The sequence below is a fragment of the Bos grunniens genome, chromosome 15 (genome assembly GCF_055505025.1).
Source record: "Bos grunniens cultivar Pamir isolate PY7600 chromosome 15, Bosgru_T2T1.0, whole genome shotgun sequence".
In the NCBI taxonomy this organism is placed as follows: domain Eukaryota; kingdom Metazoa; phylum Chordata; class Mammalia; order Artiodactyla; family Bovidae; genus Bos; species Bos grunniens.
This window is the reverse complement of record NC_141179.1, coordinates 8,407,541-8,426,736: the sequence shown is the minus strand read 5'-3', so window position 1 is coordinate 8,426,736 and position 19,196 is coordinate 8,407,541. Positions and strand designations below refer to the sequence as shown.

General features: G+C 37.1%; 1 protein-coding gene across 3 annotated transcripts in view; it reads right to left on the bottom strand.

Annotated features, from left to right (window-relative positions):
- The window catches only part of PGR (progesterone receptor), a 111,215-nt gene that overhangs the window by 33,799 nt on the left and 58,220 nt on the right, over positions 1-19,196 (bottom strand). Inside the window, exon 4 of one of the 3 annotated variants that reach the window (XR_015141765.1) lies at positions 1,835-1,901. The exons of the other annotated variants lie outside the window; for them this stretch is intronic. The gene's annotated coding sequence lies outside the window, so the exon portion shown is untranslated. The remainder of the gene's footprint in view (positions 1-1,834; positions 1,902-19,196) is intronic. 3 annotated transcript variants of the gene reach the window in all.

The following is a 19,196-nucleotide window of genomic DNA, read 5'->3' as shown; positions in this document are numbered from 1 at the left end:
AATAGAACTGCTCTTGGCAAGCACACGAGTGATTTCCACCAGTCACAAAACAATGGTCAGTGCTCACTACTTATCTTAATCAAACCATCAGTGGTGCTCGACACAGTTGATCATTTCCTTCTACTTGTAACACTCTAGTCTCTTGGCTTCCACATAACTCTTGTGGCAATTCCTTTAGTCTCTCTGGCTTGTTCTTTATATCTTCCCAACTTCTAAATCGTGGAGTTCCAAACTCAGTCCTCAGACTTCTCCTACACAGATATACTCTCTTTATATGTGTCTGCATCTACTCATATCTTTATGCCATGTATATATGGAACAGTTGCAAATGTATAACTCCTGTTTCAACTTTCTCAGGGAACTCGAGACTCAACTATCTTACTATTCAGCATTTTTGCTTGTGTAACTAATAACAGCCTCCCCAAGACTTAATGTTTTTAAAGCAAACTTTGATACACTTGTCCCCAAATTGAAGCTTCCACTTTTCAACTCCATTTACATTATTGCTCTGGAAAAACTCTGGTGTCATCCTTGCTACCTCACTTCTTCTCTCACTTCATATCTAATTCATCAGCAGATCCTGGTGCATTACTATGAAATAATAATCCGAATCCGATCATTTCTCCCCATTTCCACTTCTTCCACCATCGTTTAAGCCACGGTCATCAGAGCTGTACTACTGCAACATGTGCTGGCTGATTTCCCAGCTTTCATCCTTGTACCTCCACAGCCTATTCTCTACTCAGCTGAATGGGCCTTTCAAAACTTCAATCACGTACACACTGCTATAATTAAAATAAAATGCTTTACCATGGGGGGAGAAAAAAAACTTCATACGGATTATTTCACTCCTTGCTCAATACGCTCAGTGACTACTCATCCTACTTAGAATGAAGTCCAAATTCTTTATCAAACTCTACAAAGCCCAATATCATTCTGCAAAGAGAGGGTCTCTTACAGTGTCCCCAGCTCCATCCACCTGATGCCCATGTTCTTGGAACTCGCTGAGTTCTGAGGAACTTGCTTCTGTTCCTGCCTCAGGCCTTTATTCTATTTCCCTTACCTGAAATGGTCTTTCACCTAAATATGTACAAGATTCACTTCTCATTTCATTTAGATTTATGCCCAACTACCACTTGACCAAAATTCCTTGGTGGCTCAGTGGTAAAGAATCCATTTGCCAATGCAAGAGATGCAGGTTCAATACTGGGTTCAAAAGAGCCCCTGGAGAAGCAAATGGCAACCCACTCTAGTTTTCTTGGCTGGGAAATCTCATGGACAGAGGAGCCTGGAGCACTACAGTCCATGGGGTTGCAAAGAGTCAGACATGACTTAGTGACTAAACAACAATCAGAACCACTTTATCAGATAGGCTATTCTTTCTCATTCTATAATTAGATATTTGTAACATATATATCCACACTATACAAAAGTGTCAGTAGCTCAGTTGTGTCTGACTCTTTGCAACCCCATGGATTGCTCCTCTGTCCATGGAATTCTCCAGGCAAGAATACTGGAGTGGGTTGCCATTTCCTTTTCTAGGCAGTATACAAGAATCCCTTAAACCATAGAGAAAGACATAAACAGATATTTTACAGAGGAAGAAAAAGTAAAAACAGGGAACAAAAATACAATTGATCTCATTAGTAACTACAGCAATGCAAATTATGGTCACCATGAAATACAACCTATCCAGCATGGCAAAGACACAAAAATAAGAACTTTCATACAGAGCTGATATGGGATGTGAATTGGTATAACTATTTTGAAAACAGTTTGGCACTATCTAGTAAAACCAAGATGAACATATATTATAATCAGGTGCATACCTTACCTATAGAAACTTGCATATGAGCACTAGAAGACTCAAGAATGTTCACAGCTGCACTGTATGCAATAGCCTTCAAAGTCAAAACACACATAAGAATATATTGTTAAGGGACACATAGATAATCAGAAAGCCTACAGAATTATAAAACAGAACGAAAAACCTAAAATTCAAGCTAGAAGTTTCCTGGAAAAACTGAAAGGACCAGGAGGAAATATACAATCAGTTTCAAGAGCATTGGTAATAAACTTTCCTAAGCCAGATGAATTCATATGTGGATTTTCATTACATTGTTTCATATAGGTAATATGCATTATATGCATGTTGTTGTATACCAATAATATATTTTATAGTAAAATTATGACATTAAAACAGCATGCAAAGAAAGGATAAAGTCAGTTCAGTTCAGTTCAGTCGTTCAGTCATGTCCGACTCTTTGTGACCCCATGGACTGCAGCATGCCAGGCTTGCTTGTCAATCACCAACTCCCGGAGCTTGCTCAAACTCATATCCATCAAGTCAGTGAGGCCATCCAACCCTCTCATCTTCTGTCATCCCCTTCTCCTCCCACTTTCAATCTTTCCCAGCATCAGGGTCTTTTCAAATGAGTCAGCTCTTCATATCAGGTGGCTAACATATTGGAGTTTCAGCTTTAGCATCAGTCCTTCCAATGAATGTTCAGGACTGATTTTCTTTAGGATGGACTGGTTGGATCTCCTTGCAGTCCAAGGGATTCTCAAGAGTCTTCTCCAACACCACAGTTCAAAAGCATTGATTCTTCGGCACTGAGTTTTCTTTATATTCCAACTCTCACATCCATATATGACCACTGGAAAAACCATAGCCTTGAGTAGACAGACCTTTGTTGGCAAAGTAATATCTCTGCTTTTTAATATGCTGTCTAAGTTGGTCATAACTTTCCTTCCAAGGAGCAACCATCTTTTAATTTCATGGTTGCAGTCACCATCTGCAGTGATTTTGGGGCCCAAGAAAATAAAGTCTGTCACTGTTTCCATTGTTTCCTCATCTATTTGCCATGAAGTGATGGGACCAGATGCCATGATCTTAGTTTTCTGAATGTTGAGTTAAGGATACAATACTGTAAAATTATTCAGTATACATAACTGAATCTGAATAGATGCTATTAGCATGAGTAGAAATTTATAAGGTAAGTATTAAGAAAGGTTCTTGAGAGAGAAAAGATATATAAGAGTGGGGGAGAAGGAACAAAAGATTACGAACTTCTCTAGTATATGTTAATAAAACAATTGGTTAAATGATCAGTCACAGTTGCTGTTTAATTGTTATATAATAACAGAGGAATATAGATTTCATTATATTTCATTATATTCATTCATTCATCATATATTCATTAGATTTCATTATAGACATCAGGATGGGATGTAAGCATTAGCAAAATGGGAAAGCAGAGTAAAACTTACAATTTAATAAGGAGGATTGAATAGGGAAAATAAAATGAAGAGAAATGTGACCAAGCCAGCAAAATTTTCATCAGAAATGCAAAAAAATATAGAAAAATAAGCTGAAAATTAAAAGATGAGAAAAGATGCAGCAGGAAAATACAAAACATGGCAAGTAGAAGTAACAATATTAATAATGAAAAACTTAACTTCTACATAAAATGACTACAGAAAACTGAAAGGACTACTAATAATCTATCAATGCATTGAGTTAATTAAGTTACATGGCTAGAAAGAACATTTATTGCCAACAAAGGTCCGCCTAGTCAGTTCAGTCGCTCAGTCGTGTCTGACTCCTTGCGACCCCATGAATTACAGCACGCCAGGCCTCCCTGTCCATCACCAACTCCCAGAGTTCACCCAAACTCATAAAAAAAAAAAAAAAAGAACATTTATAAAGATCACTAGATTTATTGCTTCCAATAATTGCCACTTGAAAAATAGAAAATATTCTATCACAAGGGATGAAGTTTACAAAATACTCAAGAATATATTGAAGAAAAGCATAGGACCTGTATTAAAATTGTAAAATTCTGTCACAGGACACACAGAAAAATGTGAATTAATGAAAAGACATCTGTACCTGAATTGAAAACCTTAAAGTATCAATAAGTCCAAAGTAGTACATACATTTTATACTGCTTCAATCAAAATCTAACAATTTTTAGAATTAGGAATGATGGTTTTACTGTTCACTTAGAAGAATAAATCAGTAGTCATGTACAGCTGTGAGAGCTGGACCATAAAGAAGGGTGAATACTGAAGAACTGGTGCTTTCAAACTGTGGTGCTGGAGAAGACTCTTGAGAGTCCCTTGGACTGCAAGGAGATCCAACCAGTACATCCTAGGGGAAATCAACCCTGAGTATTTGGAAGGACTAATGCTGAAGCTGAAGCTCCACTATTTTGGCTACCTGATGGGGTTGCAGAGAGTCAGACTCAACTGAGTGAATGAACAACAACAATTAGAAGGATAAATGTGTGTGATAGTAGACAAGGGGATTTCATTAGAAGAGCAACTGTGATTTTAATATATGCCATGCTACATATTAAAATTTACAATAATGCTACCATAACCAAAACTACTAAATTATTAATAGTTTCATGGAATAGACATATAGATCGTCAGAATAGAATGCAGAACCCAGGAACACTCAGGAAATTCATGCAGTACACCCTAATATATGTTAAAAGTAGTGAGTGAGAGGACCTCCACTTGGGCACATGACGACGACAGGGAAAGCAGAGAACATAAGCCCTTTAGTCCATTTTCATAACAGAATGGCAACAGACAACTGAATCAGGACTATGTGGTCATATCAACTACTTAACCCCATGACTTAGTCTTCTAAATCTGAGGGGCAAACCAGGCAAGAGGTAGAGAGAGAAGCAACGGAAAACTGAGAATTACTTTTGGAGTTGCTGGTCATATTTGACTGAGCAGAGGCAAATGAACAGTAACCTTTTATGCCTTCAAACCTGCTTCCCTGTTTTATTTTTTTCTTAATATTTATCATCTTCTATCAGGATATAATATTTTATCTTATGTAGTTATTTTGATAATCATCTCTGCCTCAACTGAAACATAAGCTCCTTACTGAAAGCATAGCTCTTGCATACAGTACTACACAATCATTTTACTGAACAAATTAACAGCTGCACAGCAACAAACCAATTTGCTTCCACAAGGGCTTGAACAATAATCTGGCTTCCTGCCATATTACTTCCACTTCTTGAATAATAGGAAGAACTCTAAGTGGCATTTCCCTTTAGTAAAAGATACAATCTAGGCATAAAATGTAGTATATTTTATAGTAGAATGTTTGGGTTCACATATGCCTGCAAACCCGCTGTTGACAATCTTTCTAAAATAGCTACATTTATGTCCCTAAACACTGTTTCTCTCTTTCCATATCAAACCATACAGCTGGGACTTCATATCTTCTAGCTCAAATTATAAATGGACAGTCAAACAAGGAAGGAAAACAAGGAGAACCAGTTAGCAATTACTAAGTCCAATAGCAGGCCAAGTTAGAATTATGTAGACTTAAATGTGAAGTAAATAGCAAGCATATTTGGAATTTAAGCAAAAATATTTTCAGAAATGATAAAAAGGGAATATAAAATAAAAAATCAGATGATTACAAAGTAGAGTAAGAACTGTTGTAGGAAATGGCCTTATGCAATCCTTTCACTGTATTTCAAAGATAAGGTGGCATCTAAGTTTCATGAAATCAAAGAATAGAAACAAAAACATTAAATAAAAGATGAAATTAATTGTAAAAAAGAGTGAGATAAAATGGGAGATGACAGAGAAAAAGCTTTAAAAAATAAAGAAAAATTAATTTATAAAAACAATTTCTACACATTAACAACAAACTATCAGAAATAGAAATTAAGGAAACAATCTCATTTTGTGGCATCTATTTGTAAATTATATGAGGGATACGGGGTTAATATCCAATGTATACAAACAGCTCCAACTCAACATTTTAAAAAGGACAAAAAAGCAAACAACTCCATTAAAAAATGGGCATGTCTGACTCTGCAACCCCATGGACTATACAGTCCATGGAGTTCTCTAGGCCAGAATACTGGAGTGGTTAGTCTTTCCCTTCTCCAGGGGATCTTCCCAACCCAGAGATCAAACCCAGGTCTCCCGCATTGCAGGAGGATTCTTTACCAGTTGAACCACAATGGAAGCCCCAAAATGGAGAGAAGAAATAAACAGACATATTTCCAAAGAGGAAATGTAGATGTCCAACAGGCAATGGCACCCCACTCCAGTACTCTTGCCTGGAAAATCCCATGGACGGAGGAGCCTGGTGGGCTGCAGTCCATGGGGTCGCTAAGAGTCAGACACGACTGAGTGACTTCACTTTCACTCTTCACTTTCATGCATTGGAGAAGGAAATGGCAACCCACTCCAGTGTTCTTGCCTGGAGAATCCCCAGGATGGGGGAGCCTGGTGGGCTGCCGTCTATGGGGTCGCACAGAGTTGGACACGACTGAAGCGACTTAGCAGCAGCAACAGGCATATAAGAAGATGCTCAGCATCATTAATCATTGTAGAAATGCAATTCAAAACCACAGCGAGGTATTATCTCAAACCTGTCAAAATGGCGATGGTCAAAAAAACACACAAATAAATGTTGGCAAGTATATGGAGAAAATGGAATACTCAGACACTGTTGGTGGGGATGCAAACTGGTGCAGTCACTGTGGAAAATAGCGTGAAGTTGTCTCAACAACTAAAAATAGAATTATCACATAACCCAGCAATTCTACTCTTGAGTATATATATCTGAAAAAACCCAAATACACTAATTCAAGAAGTTACATGCACCCAATGTTCATAGCAGAATTATTTACAATTGCTAAGATATGTGTCCATCAACAGATGAATGGATAAAGAAGATGTAGTACATTTATATATAATGGAATATTACTCAGCCATAAAAAAGAAAGAAATATTGACATGTGCAGTAACATGGATGGACTTGGAGGGTATTATGCTAAGTGAAATAAGTCAGAGAGAGAAAGACAAACACTGGATGATATCACTTACGTGTGAAATCTAAAAAGTAACAACAAACCAGTGAAAACAGCAAAAAAGAAACTTAATCCCAGATATGAAGAATAAACTAGTGGTTACTAGTGGGAAGAGAGAAGGCAAAAGGAGAAACATAGGGTAGGAGATTAAGAGGTACAAATAAGTATGTATAAAATAAACTATGAGGATACACAGCAAAACAGGGGTAGTATAACCAATTTCATAGTAACTATAAATGGAATATAACCTTTAAAAATTGTGAATCATTATACTGTACACCAGTAACTGACATAGTACTGTACATTATACTTAGATAAAAAATAAATTAAAAATGTAAATAAAATCATTGTAGATTTTAAAACCTGTCATAAGAATAAGAAAGGAGAACTGCCAGTGTGAAAACTAAACCACAGACATGAAGATTTTGAGAAAAATTGTCAAATGAAGTTTCAAAGGATTAAAATGTTAATAGAGAAAAGAAGGTAGATATAAAAGACAGATAAATAGAGAATCAGCATATAGATTATTCTTGGGGATCATGAAAAAGAGAAAACATGAAACAGGAAAAAAGATTCAAAGGTAATATTAAGAGAATACTTTGCTAATATCTAAGGAAACTCAAATTTTCAGACCCAGAGGAGCTTACTTTGTTTTAAGAAAATAGATTAAGCTAGAGCTAAATCTTGATGATCCAACCAGTCCATTCTGAAGGAGATCAGCCCTGGGATTTCTTTGGAAGAAATGATGCTAAAGCTGAAACTCCAGTATTTTGGCCACCTCATGCAAAGAGTTGACTCATTGGAAAAGACTCTGATGCTGGGAGGGATTAGGGGCAGGAGGAGAAGGGGACGACAGAGGATGAGATGGCTGGATGGCATCACTGACTCGATGGACGTGAGTCTCAGTGAACTCCGGGAGTTGGTGATGGACAGAGAGGCCTGGCGTGCTGCGATTGATGGGGTCGCAAAGAGTCGGACACAACTGAGAGACTGAACTGAACTGAAATCTTGATGAAATTACTGAAAATCGAGGATTAAGAAACACACAGCCAGGAAAAAGAAGCAGATGATCAATAAAGAAAAATAAATTAGAATATCAGATTTATTTTCAGTTAAATTAGAAGCCTATGGACAATGGCATTGTATGCCCAGGAATGGGATTGCTGGATCCCGTAAGTAGGTCTATTTTTAGTTTTTATTTTTCCTTTTAAAAAAAAACCCTCCATATTGTTTTACACAGTGATTACACCAATTTACATCCCCACCAACAGTGTATGAGGGTTCCCTTCCCTTCACACTCTCTCCAGCCTTTATTTTTGTAGACTTTTTGATGATGGTCTTCTGACCAATGTGAGGTGGTACCTTTTTGTGGCTTTGACTGCATTTCTTTAATAATTAGTGATGTTGAGCATCTTTTTATATGCCTGTTGGCCATTGGTGGAGAAATATTTATTTAGGTCTTCCGTCCACTTTTTGATTGGACTTTTTAATATTGAGTTATATAAACTGCTTGTATATTTTGGATATTAAGCCCTTGTCAGAAGACAAAAATTCTAATTTGAAAAAAATGCAAATGTTCATAGCAGCATTATTTACAATATCCAAGACATGGATGCAACCTAAATGTCCTTCAACAGATGAATGGATAAAGAAGATGTGATACACACACACACACACACTTTCACAGAGTGGAATACTACTCAGTCATATAAAGAATGAAATATTGTCATATGTGGCAACATGGATGGACCTAGGGAATATTATACTAAGTGAAGTAAGTCAGAGGAAGACAAATATATGATATCACTTACATGTGGAATCTAAAAAATAATATAAATGAATCTAAATATACAATAGACACAAACTATAGACACAGAAAACAAACTTATGGTTATAAAAAGGAGGGAGGGATAAATTAGGAGTATGAGATTAACAGACACAAACAACTGTACATAAAATAAATAACAAAGATTTACTGTATAGCACAGGGAACTATATTCAATATGTTATAATAACCTATAATGGAAAATACTCTAAAAAATACATGTTATTGAACCACTTTGCTATGTCACCTGAAACTAACACAATACTCTAAATCAACTACACTTCAATAAAAAAGACAATGGCATTACATACAGATTTCACGGGAAGGGCCATATACACATTTCCCACGCTTTAATAGAATCTTAGTGAAGATTTGGAAGGCCATGGGAAGTGGTACACGCAGTAGGCATCTCACTTTCACCTTCCCTTTTCACCTCACTTCTCCTACGTCCTTCTCTTCATCCTAAACCACACAAATTCTCCTCGTTGCCTTTGATGGATAAAATTAGCAAATATCTTCCATAACCCAGCATGCTCCTGGGGTCACAGGCTCTATCCCAAACAGCTTATCAAAGCACTTATAAAAATCAATATGAATAGGACATTCTCCTCTAAAAGAAAAAAAATCAAAACTCCCAAATCTTCAACTAAAGAATATTTTCAATCATTTAGAAAAATTTTTTGCCATGTAAAATATATATCATTCCTTTCAGCTCATGTTCCCATGGGAAACAAGGCTTAAAAACATTAAGTACATATGACGACTATTTAATAACTATTATGTTAAGTAAATACCTCTATTAGCTATGACTGTGTAAATTAATTTCAATTCCAAGATATCTGCACTGATTTTTCAAAGGTTCCTACAAAGAAATAATGAAACAATAAAAGAAATAAGAATAGCTTTTGCAGTAAAGTTAAACCCTTAGTCTGCCAGTGATAGTTTGCACTAAATGATGTTAAGAATAAAGGCTGTTTTAAGCTACCACTCAGAAATCTTTGCATGCCAGCCATTGTTCTGTATGCTTTAGATGCATCATTTCATTTACCTTCACAATAACTCTCACTAGGTGGTCACAATAGAAATGAAAATAGAGATGTGAAAAGCGGTGTAGGTGCCTGAGGTCCAGCAGCTGTTAGCGGAGAAATTGAAATCAAACCCTACTGTTCTGATGCTATACTCTAACTTCTACCTGCAAGGTATGGGGAACACAGAGGCAAAAAGTAAATGTGAAAAGTGGTCCTTTGCTGGTGAAATCCCTATCGTAACTGGAAGAAGAAAATGAAAATTCTCTCTGAGAGAAACTCCCTCAATTAAGGTCACACAGAATTTTACAAAAAATTAAAACTCATTGAGAAACCATATCCATAATCAAGGATATATTTTTAACCACCACACCAGAAGAGCACAACTATATGATGAGCTATGGGGCTCTGAAATTACTGAATACAAATATTTGCAATAGATATTTTATAATTATTAAAAATATATAATAAGTAATGAAAACACCAGAAATGGAAATGCTAGTTAAAAAGAAATAGGTAAATTTATAAATGAACCATGTAGAATGTTTAAAAAAAAAAAAAAACACTAAAATGAAAGAATGGTGAACTGGAAGCCAGAACTGATGAAATTACACAGAATATAGAACAGAAAGACAACAAAACAGGAAAAGTGAGATATGGAAGACACACGCACTAACTTAATATATGTCTAAGAGGTAGTCTGGAGGGAGAAAGAGGCAATGAAAAGGAAGGAAATATTTGAAGAATACTGGGATGCTTTCAACGCTTCTGGTAGTTATAGAAGACATAAATTCCCAGATTTAGAAGTTACAATGATTTCCAGTAGAACAAATAAAACTAAATTTAAAACTAGTTATGTTAGAGTGAAATTGGAGAACCAAGTATAAAAAACATTGTCTACAAATTCAGAGAAATTATTACCTCACAGAAACTACTATTAGATACATGGGAGAACTCTCAGAAAAAATTATACAAGCAAAAAGAGCAGACTACGCTTGCCTGGAAAATCCCATGGACGGAGGAGCCTGGTAGGCTGCAGTCCATGGGGTTGCAAAGAGTCGGACACTACTGAGCAACTTCACTTTCACTTTTCACTTTCATGCATTGGAGAAGGAAATGGCAACCCACTCCAGTATTCTTGCCTGGAGAATCCCAGGGACGGGGAAGCCTGGTGGGCTGCTGTCCATAGGGTCGCACAGAGTCGGACACGACTGAAGTGACTTAGCAGCAGCAGCAACATTAGTTAGGGGTGGTATGGATACTCACTCAGTTATGTCTGACTTTTTGTGACTCTATCGAGTGTAGCCTGCCAGGCTCCTCCGTCCATGGAATTCTCTAGGCAAGAATACTGGAGTGGGTTGCCATTTCCTTTCCATTAGTAAGGAGTAGAGGGAAAAAAATTCAACCCTCAGTTTTATAACCAGCAAAATTATTAATTAAAAGTGCAATAGAGATATTTTCTGAAATATAAAGAGTGAATGAGTATCACAAATTCTTACAGAAGGAACTTATAAAGTTTATTTCAAAAATAAACTGGATGACTTTGTGAATTAGAAAAAAAATCAAGCAAATAGGTAAATATGTAGGTAATCTACTAGACTGAATAAAATAATACTGAGTATTATTTCTAGATCATGTTTGAAAATGAGAGCTGTTTACTTTGCTGGGCCTTTCTTTGTGCTATTTGTCTTAGTTCTGGCAAAAATATTTTATATTGAATGGAGATATAAAATCTCACAAGATAATCCTGGACCTGCTAAGTAGAAGTAAGTGAAGAATTTTATGTAGGATACTGAAATAGAAATTTTATGACAGCCAGAATGCTTTCTGAGAATCAAATGGGGAAATAGAGGGTAAAGATCAGTAGACAAGTAATGGTGCAAATCCTTTGACATTATGAGGATTATAGTAAGCATCACTGTTGTTATTGCTTAGCCGCTAAGTTGTATCTGACTCTTTGTGACCCCATGAACTGCAGCACACTAGGCTTCCCTGTTCACTATCTCCCAAAGTTTGCTCAAACTCATGCCCATGGAATCGGTGATGCCATTCAACCATCTTATCCTCTGTCGCCACCTTCTCCTCCTGCCCTCAATCTTTCCCAACGTTAGGGTCTTTCCCAATGCATCGGCTCTTTGCATCAGGCGGCCAAAGCATTGGAGTTTCAGCTTCAGCATCAGTCCTTCCAGTGAATATTCAGGGCTGATCTCCTTTAGGATGGACTGGTTTGATCTCCTTGCAGGCCAAGGGACTCTCAAGAGTCTTCTCCAACACCACAGTTAAAAAGCATCAATTCTTTGGCACTCAGCCTTCTTTATGGTCGAACTTTCACATCTGTACTTGATGCTGTAGTTTGGGTCAATTTACCAGCAACTACCCCTACAGTAGATTATGTCTAGATACATGCAGTTACTTTGGATTAGCAAAAGGATGATGTTTCTGGGATCAGTTCACTGGGACTATGCTCTCACAACCCCTTGCAGCACTGACTTAGCTTGTCTTTTCTCCTTCAGGATCTAATTCTACTTCCCATATCAAAATACTTCAAAAATGCTAGAGAATAGGAAGTATAAGATTTAAATAGATACTTGCCAAACAAGTATATTAGAGTTGAGTTTTTAAAAGAGTAAATGTCTCCATCTTTCAAACAAGCCAGACTGCAAATAAAAGGGAATCCTTGTACCCTTCAACCCTAAATTTTTACTGTGTCTAGAGAATAGGAGATACTGATAGACACAGCTGAACTGTCCAGGCTGGCAGCCACAAAAGCAGCCTTTCCAAACTCCCATAAAACTCGAAGCAAAGAAGTGAGAATGAATACTCTAAGGAATATCCTTACCAAGTGTGTATGGGATGAAGTTTAGGGCAGCGACCAAAATACATTATTTAGCTACAGGCTTCAATACGCCAACGTGGGGAAGCAGTGTGAGTACTGTCTCTGCAGGGGTTGGTGATGAAAGTCTAGGGTTTGGGTGGAAAAGGAGGTGCTCATCAGAGGAAGACCACGAGAGTTCTAAAGACGTAGATGGCAGGCATCACCCACAGCAACTCCTGCATTAGAGAGGATAGATTTCATTTTTTAAATAGTAATCACAAGCATAGAGGAGGCATCTGAACTTCCAGAAAAGGTACTTTTCAGCGTCCCAAAGTCATGAATTTTGGAATTCTTCAGAAAATAAATTGAGGCTCTGTTGTCTTCAAGTGTAGAAGGAGGAAAAAACAAAACACTTTACCACACAATCTTGCAGCCCAGAAAGCTGCAGCTCTTTGCCAAGAGAATGAAGCCAATCTAGGTGTAGGAGGAGGTAAGAGAGAAACTGCTTTCAAACATAACCTTTTAAAATTTGAGGATAAGCCTCTCTACCAACAAAACAAAACAAAAACAAACCTATAAAAATAGTCTCCAGCTTTAAAAAATCAGCAATATAACCATGCATTTAATCATTCTTTTATGTAGAAGGCTACTTATTTTTGAAAGAGCTAAGTATGTTTATAATAGTCTAACATTTTTACAATAAATACAAGATACAGAGCTATATTCATTTCAGAAAAAAAAATTATGAGTTGTTACACAAAATATTTTCTAAAGGAAACAAGTTAGAAGTAGAACACTTAAACTAGAAGATATATTACCGTCCTTCAGAGTATAACTATCTTTCCTACTCAGTACTGTACAGCAATGAACAAAATGCAAAAGTTCACTGTGACCTAGTGAAGGTAAGGGAAGTGAGTCATTAAAAACAAGAATCATATGCAACTCAGAGGCCAAGTAACTCAAACATAATTCTCATAACCAGACCATAGCTGCTGAAGCAAACCTGCAAATCTACGTCATGACATGTAAGAAACACTAATATTTCTGACCTTTGATACTCTATCATAAGATTTTGCTAACTCTTTTAAATATTTTCATGTTCTCTCTTTTTCACTGAGGCAAAATTGATATATTCGTTTTAGATGTATCACAGAATGATTTATTATTTGTGTATATTGCGAAATGATCACGACAATAAAGTCTAGTTAACATCCATCTCATACATAGCTACTAATCATTTTATTCTTGTGATAAGAATTTTAAAACCTACCCACTTAGCATCTTTAAAATATACAATACAGTATACCATACAATATCGAGTATTAGCCTTAGTCACCAAGTTGTACATTACATTGTTGGTTAGTTGCTGAGTTGTATCCAACTCTTTTGTGACCCCAAGAACCGTAGCTCACTAGTGTCTTCTGTCCATGAGATTTCCCAGGCAAGAATATTTGAGGGGGTTGCCATTTACTTCTCCAGGGGATCTTCTTGACCCAGGGACTGAACCAGCATCTCATGCATTGGAAGGTGGATTCTTTATCACCGAGCCACAAGGAAAGCCCTGACTTATTAATTTCATAACTGAAACTCTGTACCTTTTGGCCATTTTCACACATTTCACCACCCCCATTGCCTGCCTCTGGGAACCAACAATTTGTCCTCTATCTCTGAGCTCATTTTTTATGGTCCACATATAAGGGAGATAATACAGTATTTATCTTTCACTGATTTATTTCACTTAGAATAATGCCCTTAAGGTCCAACCAATCCATGTTGCCAAAAATGACATTTTTTATTGCTGAATAATATTTCACTGTGTGTGTATACATACATACAAATATATATATATATATATATAATATACCTCATATTTTCTTTATCTACTCACCCATCAATAGACACTTGGGTTGTTTCCATGTCATAGCTATTGTAAATAATGTTGCATTGAAAAGGTTAAGTACTAAATGGGAGAAAATATTGGCAAATCATATATCTAATTGAAAAATAGTTAAAGGATATAAATAGGCATTGTTCCAAAGAAGACATAGAGATGGCCAAGAACAGTTGCTCAATATCACTAATATCAGGGTAGTGCAAATTAAAACCCACTGAGACATTACCTCACACCCGTCACGATGCCTATCATCAAAAAGACAAGAAATAACAGTTTTGATGAGGATGTGGAGAAAAGGGAACTCTCACGCACTGTTGGTGGGAATTTAAATTGGAAAAACAGCATGGAAGTTTTCAAATAAAAACTAAAAGTAGAACTACCATATAATCCAGTAATGTCATTTCTAGGTATTTATCTGAAGGAAAAAAAAAAAAAACTAACTAGAAAATACATGTTCATTGCAGCATTGTTTACAACAGTCAATGTTCTCTTCTGTTTCATCTATTGTTATTCAAATGACTCTATATTAGCATCTGGTCCCATCACTTCATGGTAAATAGATGGGGAAACAATGAAAACAATGTCAGACTTTATTTTCTTGGGCTCCAAAATCACTACAGATGGTGACTGCAGCCATGAAATTAAAAGATGCTTGCTCCTTGGAAGAAAAGCTGTGACAAACCCAGACAGCGTATTAAAAAGCAGAGACATCACTTTTCTGACAAACGTCTGTCTTGTCAAGGCTATGGTTTTTCCAGTAGTCATGTACTAGAACTGGATAATAAAAAAGGCTGAGAGCTGAAGAATTGATGCTTTTGAACTGTGGTGTTGGAGAAGACCCTTGAGAGTCCCTTGGACTGCAGGGAGATCCAACCAGTCCATCCTAAAAGAAATCAGTCCTGAATATTCATTGGAAGGACTGATGCTGAAGATGAAACTCCAACACTTTGGCCACCTGATGAGAAGAGCTGACTCGTTTGAAAAGACCCTGATGCTGGGAAAGATCAAAGGTGGGAGGAGAAGGGGATGACAGAGGATGAGATGGTTGGATGGCATCACTGACTCAATGGACATGAGTTTGAGCAAGCTCCGGGAGATGGTGAAGGACAGAGAAGCCTGGCGTGCTGCAGTCCATGGGGTCACAAAGAGCTGGACATGACTAAGCGACTGAACAACAATTACATTAGGAATGCAAAACCTCAGAAAAGTGACAAACATGAAGAGGAAAGAAGAAAAGAAGGAAGGATGCATGGAAAGAAGGGAGGGGGAGAACACAGGCTCTATCTTCAGTAATGTCGAGGCAATTATTACTTCAGTGAAACTCTTCTAATTATTGAAGAATTGAACTTTGAGCACTTCTCATCATCATGAAAAAGAAGTTCTCATTCTCAAAAGACCACAAGTACATCCTCCCTTACTCCAGAATTTTAACACAGGGCTAGTAATTAGAATCTGATCCAGTGAATTTACTACCTTCTTCCTGATTTCCAGGAGTTGGATTACTGATTCCCAGACCTTTGCCACTGACTCTCTCAGGAAGAACAACATCAGGACAGACATAAAAGAGTGTGCTGCCAGCTTCTTTCTAATAAACCTCTGTGAAGAGCCACTTATGAAATAATTAAATGGTATTTCCCAGTTTGTGATGATGACCACAGGATTTAAAGATTATTTGATGGGAAAAAAAGAGGCAAAGAATTTTGATATATAACTAAGACCCAGGGGTTAGAACTCATGTTTTTAAGTGTTAGATACCATTGTGAATAAACCTTTTAAGCATCAAACTTTTTAAGTACAATTCAGAGGGCCAAGAAAAGCCAATAATTTGGAAAAAGTGCAATTTAGGGAGACTTATTCTACCAGGTATTGAAACACAGTTTGAGAGCTATACCACTTCAGAGTGTGTGGTAGTGGTTCAGGTATAAACAATGCAACAGATCAGAGAAACCAGGAAGAGAAGTAAATACATATGTAATTTTGATATACATCAGATATAGCACTACAAGTTCCAGTGGAATTTGTAACTAGCGTACTAGAAAAATACTTATATTTTAGTAAGGGAATAAAAAGAAATAAGTATCATTAATATATAATTTGATAGTAGTACATATGTATAATTTACTTGTGAATAGATCTGAGGCAGCGTGGAGGCTCAGAACATGTTTACTTCTATAGGACTGCAGCATCAAAAACTACTGAAAACCATTTATCCGTAAATGTGCTCTGGCAACTGGTTATCCATATAGAAAATAAAGTTTCATTCTTGTCTCCCTACATAAAAAAAAGATACTTGTAGGGAAGTTAAGGACTTGAATATAAAAATAAACTTTTAAGAGTTTAGATGATTTTCAGTAAATTATCTATACAATTTCAGGGCTAAGAAACATAAAGGGAGAATACTGACACATATGATCATATAAAAATTAGAAAAAAGATATTATAAACAAGGTAAAAAGTCAAGACATAAATTGTATGTAGCTAATACAGAATTAGGAGAGTACAGATGTAAGTTGTATCAATCAGTAACAAAAAAGACAATACTGTTGAAAAATGGCCAATAACTATGGATAGCTAAATCATAGAACAGGAAGTACAAGCGGCCAAGAAATACAGCAATATTTTCTCTCACCATAATCTAGGACACACAAATTAAAACAAAATTAGATATAAATTTTAGGACCATCAAATTAGAAGAATTTAAAAGGCTGAAAACACAGGTAAGGATACATAACATCATAACAACAAGAGCTCTCAAACACTGGTAGAAGCAAAGATGCTGGAGGGTAATTTGGTGATTAGGTAACAGTAAGTTTAAAGGTACACAATATCCCAGTGAACCAGAAATTGACTAGCTTTCTAGATATACAGCCTAGAGGACTTCTCAGTTGGTACACACAAAGTCACAGGTACAAGGATGTTTGTTGCTGCTGACCCTGCTCTGATGCTGCTTTACGCTCTGTCCCTAGACTCGAACCCTCCCCCTGCATCCTGGTTCCGAGTCTTCTCTGAAGTTCTCTTCTCCTCATCACTCTGTTTCTTACTGAGCATCTATTTTGTTGCTGGTTGGAACCCCCAAATCTCTCTTCTGAACAAACTCAAGTTTCTCAGTGGCCAGGTGTCTCATCATTTTTACACTAGTGCATCTTAAATCACTTTTCCATTATAACAGTTGAGACCAGTAAAATAAATTCAGTCATGGAATGGAAGACTGCTTAAGGGCTAGCGCCTTTCCTCAAAATGAAAAACACTACATGAAACCACATCCCCTTTGCCTCCTCCAATCACTCTTTCTTGAGTTCTAGTAATGGCTACATTGGACCTTATATTCAAGAATGCATGCAAGTACGTTGTGTGCGGAGTCAAGTCCAACTCTTTGCAGCCCCATGGACTGTAGCCTGCCAGGCTCCTCTGTCCATGTGACCTTTCAGGCAAGAATACCAGAGTGATATTTCATCGTAGTTTTGATTTGCATTTCTCGAATAATGAGTTGAGGTTTGACAGAAAACAGCAAAATTCTGTAAAGCAATTACCCTTCAATAAAATATAAATTAAAAAAAAAAAAAGACTACCAGAGTGGGTTGCCATTTCCTTCTCCAGGGGATCTTCCTGACTCATGGATCAAACCAGTATCTCGTATATCTCCTGCATTGGCAGGCAGATTCTGACTTTAAAATAATCGTCACAGATATTAGTGAGCACTTCTTAAACAAGTACTTTGGTGCTGAAACACTAAAATGAAATTCCTGTTTGTAAACAACTCAAACTTGGATTAGGAGAAATCGTTGAATGGGATACAAGTAAATAGTTATAAAACAAGGAAGGAAGTACAAAGAAGAATGTAAATACAAGAAACTGTGGGAGGAGAGAGAGAAAGTGAATTTCCGGTCCCTCGTGTGGGCTGGGATGAGGGGGAGCTGCTGGGTCTCATCACTCCCACTTGGGTCAGTCTCCCCTTGGAAGGGCAGGAATGCAGAAGTAAGTATCGGTAGTGCAAGGTCCAATCCAGGCTGACTCAAGGACGCTCAGCCTCCCCAGACATGAAAAGCACTACATTTAACTGTCCCCACCCCTATCTCTGCAGTGACTATGCAGATGGGAAGATTTCACAAAAAATATGATGCTTGAACTTAATGTGAAGGAAATACAACAGTTCACAAGGAGTTTAAGAACAGTGCAGGCAAAAATCAAAAGTGTGCAAAGACAGGTGAGTGTTGGTGACTGGAGGGTAGGGTTCCCCCAGGACTGGTGGGAGAAGGGCTTAGAAAAAGAGAGGGCAGTTACTCGGTGCGGAAAGGGGTGGTGTGCTGCACTTAGAAATGTGGGCTCTATTCCATGGATGGTCCACAGTTTGTTAGAAAGATCACTGGTTCTACTGCATACAGAACAGAGTTCAACCTCCAGAACCCAGCTGGGCCAAGGTAACTTTCAAGCTTCATTTCTTGTTGTTCCCACTAAACAACTGACTTTCCAGAAAAATCATCACTACAATGCATCATGTTTTTCATTGTAAATACTCTTCTCCATTTTCATTGATAACGTTTGTATTCATTCTTTGAAAGCCTCCTCTCGGAAGCTTTTGCCAGCTCCCTCAGATAGAATTAATTCATTCCTTTGTTTTATCTGCATAATAATGTTTGGCACCACTCTTAAATCACTCACTCTTCTGTTTGACAATTATTTATTAGGGCTTAGACTGTACATGTTCACAGGCTGTAGAGACAGAACTAAGTAGGGTGCTTAACACAGTGAGCAGTCAAAAAATGTTGGTCTCATACAC